Here is a 6,000-nt window from a genome sequence, read left to right as displayed (position 1 = left end):
AAAGAAAAGTTCGCCAGAGCCGGATTGCGTCTGATGGCCCGATGTGCGATGGGGGATCGACCCATGCCTGCAGGGTTGCAGGTCGAAGCCCGCCCAGAGACTTGAGTGCTCTCTCCCGTACTGCGTCAAAAGTAGGGCAGCTCCACAGGAGATGTTCGGCCGTGCCTCTGGCCGGGCATGTCGGGCACTGAGGCGAAGGGTATACCTGCGGGTTTATGAGGTGCAGCTTCGCGGGTGACAGAAGCTGACCAGTCTGGGCTCGGCGAAGGAGTGCTGCCTCCACTCTCCGGAATGAGCTATCTGGGCGGCGATATAGTTGCTCAGGGTTGGCCAAGTGATGGAGTATGCTTCGACGATAGCGTTGTGCTCGATGCCATGTCTCCGCCCTATCCATATGAGGCGACGACGGATGCGTAACGTCCTCAGGGGGCCACGAAGCGGAAACGAATGTGGATCCAGGCAAAGGTGCGGAAAGAGCTGCTGCGCGCGCTGCCTGGTGTGCCTTTTCGTTTCCAGTGATTCCTTCGTGTGCAGGAATCCATTTGATAATTAAGGTGTAGCCCTCCTCCCTCAGGTGACGGGCTTGTGTTCGAATAGTGTTCAGAATGGCATAGTCTGCTCCCCCTGCGCGGCATGCAGTGTACGCTGCTTGTGAATCTGTGTAAACATGGTAGGTGCACGGAGCCCGATCCTGTCTTGCTACTATTCGAGTAATGGCAAGTCGTATGGCAATGAGTTCGAGATTGGTAACAGTGTGTTCCTCGGAAAGCCGTTGAACTACCGAGGTATCTGACACAGAGTCGTGACAAGCTATAGCTGCGCAGTGTTGAAACTGAGCGGCGTCTGTGTATAGTTGGATAGCTCCTTCCTGGGCTAGCTTGTGTGACATCTTCCTATGACGTTTGGCGGCAGCTTTGCGCCTTTGAGGATTAGCCGAACTCATATTCTTTGGTAATGGTATACCATCTACTAAGTCAATCAACTCCCATGGTGGGGCGGCGGACGAATGTGGCTCTAAATTGTCAACGTTTGCAAGCCCAGCGAGTCCGTCTCTCCACAACGGCGGCTGGCCGACAGATCCTGCAGGCATTAGGCTTACATGTTTAGGCGCTGCTGAACACTCAGATTACGCCCTGGGAGAAGCGATGAAATACAGGTTGAATGAAACCTAAATAGACAACTTGTGGGAATTCAGCATTTCCCTCGCCCGCGCGACATGGCGAATACCCTCTCTTTCTCTCGGGGAGCCCTAATCTTTCCCCTCCTGGCCTCCTTCCCCTGCCGCTGTGGCGGAGATGGCGAGGGTGAGAGAATGGCCCCTCCTTCCCCCTCCCCTCTCATCTCAGCAGACAGCACCCAGAGAGACGACACCGCCTTTCCACTTTCACACCCACCTTCCTCCCTTCCCTTACGGCGCGGTTGAGGTGTCCACAGAATACAAGTGAGACAGTTACTGCGCCTTTCCCTTCCTATAAATCAATCAATCAGAGACGACGCCGCGACGCCGTAGCGCGCGGATGCTGCTATGACACCGAGGAAGAACATCGGGCGTTCCCATTAAACAACTTGGCCCGCTGGCTATGTTTCCCTCGGTGTGACGTTCTTCAAGGCCACGGGTGTGGTCAGAGCTAGCGGTGTGGCCTCGGTTCTCAGAGCGGAGCCGGAGCCCCGTGAGAACCCCCACGAACTGAAGATCGTCCCCTAAAGCAGTACGTGTAATGCATGCGGATGTTTTGCATATTTGTCATTTCTCAAAGCGCGGCCTTTCTCGCCACAATCTGACCCTGCCAAGTAATGCTTAGTGCCCAGCTGTTCTGCATTGCTATACTCACGCCTCGTTCAGGCCTGATACGATGCTTAAAGCGCCCTCCTCGTTGACGATGGATAGGTGGACGCCGCCGTAGTCTGGAACAACCGGGTATTTCGGGTCTGGGGGAGGCTTCCTGTCATCTATGCCGGAAGTCATCCTCTGGATGAGGTCTGCAAAACTCTGCGAAAATGCGTGCATGAAGAAATCATTAAGCGCTGTGAACCAGATCGTGTTTTATGAATATATAGCGACCCTGTTTGAACCGATTTTTTAAACAAACGAAAAAGGGGAGGTACTTAAGACTGCTTACGTGCTGTGGATACGAAAGCCTAAGATGCGTTAAATGTGGCTATATAAGCTTGATTAAATGGTAAATTAAGGGAGGGGGGGGGGGGTAGTATTGGCAAATTGCATATACTGCAATCACTATCTATAGAAGCACCGCGACCACGCCACTGTCCCCGTGAGATCACACGGATTTTACAGGGCCACTTCTCTCTGGCCGCCGCCACTGAGTTCCTTTGCTAATGGCACATATGTGGTTTGCTCGTTATTGAGGCATGTAAGCATCATGTGTGCTCTTCTCATTATCAACTAAATACACCCTTGTTATCATTCCTAATGTATTGTTATTGTCATTATCATTAATTGTGCCGTCATTGCATTCGCTACTATCATCCTCCCGGTAGACGATGAGAATTATGGCGTGAGTTTCGCGGTCCAGGGCGTGGCGCAGTTGGTTAAATCGCTCGGGTGGGAATCCGAGGGATAGAGGTTCGATTCCCGGTAGAGGCAGAATTTTCATTTTTATGAAGATGCCATCAGGATCATTGACAAGTGGCGCATCAGCGCACAGATCCGATGCACATATCCGACGCACAGATTCCGCGCGCATCTCGCACACAACTCTCGCGCACGGGATTTCTTTCCTTGAGCCCAGTAAGGGTTTTGCCTGAAAAATTATGTTCAGCACTCAAGCTTGGCCTTTAAGGGTGTGATGCGATAGCATAGACCACCAACTCACAAAGTCCCGCTTTAACCAAACCACATGAAGTTGCCTACATAGCCTAACTCACAAAGTCCCGCTTTAACCAAACCACATGAAGTTGCCTACATAGCCTAGGGTAAACGGGTCTGACTTAAAATAGAAGAGTCCTGGTAGTCTGATTCTCTTATCACTCTCCCAATGAAAAAGAAGGCAAATGTAATCTCAGGCAACCCTATGGCTCATTGGTTCGCGGCCATGTCAGCTGCCAGCTACCACCTGCCAGAGCCATGCAAGATGTTTTGCTCACAATGCTGATGCGTGCGAAGACGCCGACGTTTATTTTTTTTTTTTGTGGTGAATTTGGCCTTTAACGCAGTAGAGTTTAAGGGTGAATGGGATCTACTGGACCGCATATAAAACCCGCTTTAGCCAAGCCGTATGAATGTGCCTGCGCGGTAACGTGAATGCAACGGTCCTGTCAGGCTGATACTGATATCACCCTCCCATATGAAAGAAGAGGCGCGAGTTGGTGGCTCCTGCTAAACGTGATATCAGGTACACTTACGTCTAGTTAGTGCTCGGCATTATAAGCTGCCAGCTACCGCCTACCAGCGCCATGTTCGTGAGTTTTTGCTCACGACCCCAACATCGGCGGACGGTGAACGATATCGCGTTGAAACTTAAGAACCACAGTAGCATTGATTCTAATGGTATAATTGAATCCGGGTATATCGAATTGTGGCGTATATCGAGCCATGTGAATATTCCTTTGAAAATCCCATGCAAATGTATGCTTGTTCGTGTTTACCGAATTGCACGCCGGCACATTGAAGCGGCGCTTCTTTTAGTGGCGCTCGAATGACATATTCGCGCGAATATAGCCAGACCGTATGGGCATTTTCCGGCAAAGTGATAACTATTTTGTTGTGAACGGGGACTTTAAAAGGGACGGTCGCCGGTTCCGGACATCCACTGCCCCATCATTTTTATGTGCACTGCGGGAGCTCTGAATATGTTTGTATTTACAGCGCGAGCTCCGAGTCAGCACACGGAATGCAAGAGGTGGCCGTTGTACTAGTGCTAGTAGTCGATAGCAATAAGGGCTTCTTCCTACAGCATATATAGCATCGCTGTTGGCGTGTTCACACTGTGTGTGGAAAATCACGAGCATGAATCTGGCAGAACGGGCGAGCACTGATTGGTTGGTCGGTTGTGTGACGTCACGAGACCTCATAACGTGGGTGAGTTTTCAAGCGCTGCCGCTTCGAGTAGTTCCTTCAGATGAGAATCTAACCCTCTGGAACTATCGTATAGTGAGTCAGATACGGTACTCTTAGGCCACGTATGCACTTTTGTACAGCTTGGCTAAAGCAGAGTTTTATATCTATATCGGGTTGCCTTCCACATGTCGCTTTAGCTTAATTACGACTGTATGCTAATGAGTATGCGTATAAAACAATAGAGGTACAACTAATACACTAGTGATAGGCGAGTAGAAATGTGCATGTACAGGCACGGAACAAGTGAGGCCACAGACTGGGGAAGGTAGTAAAGTTATGACGCCATACCCTTAAAGGCGATGCTTATATGTCTCCCACAATCCTTTTGCGCATTTTTCCTGTGGAAAGCAAACACCACTGATCAATCACGCATAAGCTATCTTTCTTAACGGCAGTCATATGGTTGAAATGCATGAAGAACACTTACTTAATAGACCAACACCATGTTTACAAACAATGGGGGGGGGGCGCTAACGAAGCCGCAAAAGATAAGCAATGAAATGCAACTTATCGGCCCTAGGAATATGAAAGCGAAAGTTTTCGAAGCAGTTTTCTAATTTAACGCATCCCTTAAGATGTAGTTTATGGTGCAGAGCAACCGTGAGCATTCTAAAACAGATTGTGAAAGCTTGAAACGCTATTGCAAGACGCAGTTATACTTAAAACACCACGAAACGTTTTTGGGTGCGAGTGGGGTGGCGACAAATATAAACACATATAAACACAATTTACCGCAACATTTGTATTCTTTTCGCAGTGCATCGGAAGAGGTGGCCGGTTGTTAAACGTTGGCGAGAGTTTAGAAGAAACGTATGACAATATGCTGCTTAATTTTTGAGGCAATCTATTCTTAAAACGCCACTAAAATGTGTGTTGTGAAGCCGTACATACCGCCGACAAGTTCGGTATCCGCTGGGTGTTTTTTCGAATTCCGCATGCTTCTCTCGTCGCCTGACATGCTGACATATGCACAGAATCTGCTTCCTAATAACGGTCGTTCAAGGTGTGGAGCCTATGGAAAACGACATTAAAAAAGCAGTTCCCAAACAAATGGCAGGGGAGCGGAAGAGAGCGGCCCATTGTAACAGACGGCGGGGCAGAGCAGACGACGATCTATTCGAACGCGGACGATGCCGGCGTCCGCGAAGCTTATTTGTTTTGTCCGCGAACGCGATTGGTATGATGAGACTGAGCATTTAGGTCGTCTGCTGCTGCGAATGTTTCGTTAATCGTACTAAATGAAGGCTGCCTTCGGCTAAAAAGTTTCCATCATTAGAACCACAGTACTTAAGAGACAACGTAACCTCTCGGTAGCATGTCTGACAACATGAGATGCTGTCTCGAAGACGAGAAGCACCCAGCGCATAGGTACTTTTTCAAAAGTGTGCCTATCTTTACAATATACATGTATTGAGGTATTTTAGAATTTGCTTGACTTCAATATGATGAAGCATACTTTGTCACAATATTTGTTTTTAAAGCTTAACCATCTTCCGTGTTTACTGATGATCTCTGAACCCGCAAAATTATTTTAGCAAGTTTTCCTTGCATGTGTTTCTATGAGCCGTGCTCTTTGCTTGCACCCTCATACGTTTCGCGGTGCTTTAAATATACTCCACCTCTATAATGAGTTTTATTAGGTGCGCAATGTGTCCTGTGAAGTACATAGTTACGCTTCACCGAATTACATCATAGGCGTAGTGCAAAATCAGAAAACTACTTTAAAATGTTTTGGTTCCATGTATTCATGAGGGCGCTAAGCCTTCTTTTCATCAACAATCGGCCCAGCCTGGCAACAGCAGCGCCACCGCATCTTGTTTACGTCACAAATCGGTGCTGATCTATAGAGGCCAGTTGTAACTTCCCTACAATTCGTCCCCCGGCAAGGAATTTAGGTCACCTTTCTTTGCACTAATGTTGCA

This window comes from Amblyomma maculatum, chromosome 3 (assembly GCF_055883805.1).
Source record: "Amblyomma maculatum isolate TAMU_Amacu chromosome 3, ASM5588380v1, whole genome shotgun sequence".
In the NCBI taxonomy this organism is placed as follows: Eukaryota; Metazoa; Arthropoda; class Arachnida; order Ixodida; family Ixodidae; genus Amblyomma; species Amblyomma maculatum.
This window is presented reverse-complemented; position numbering follows the sequence as displayed.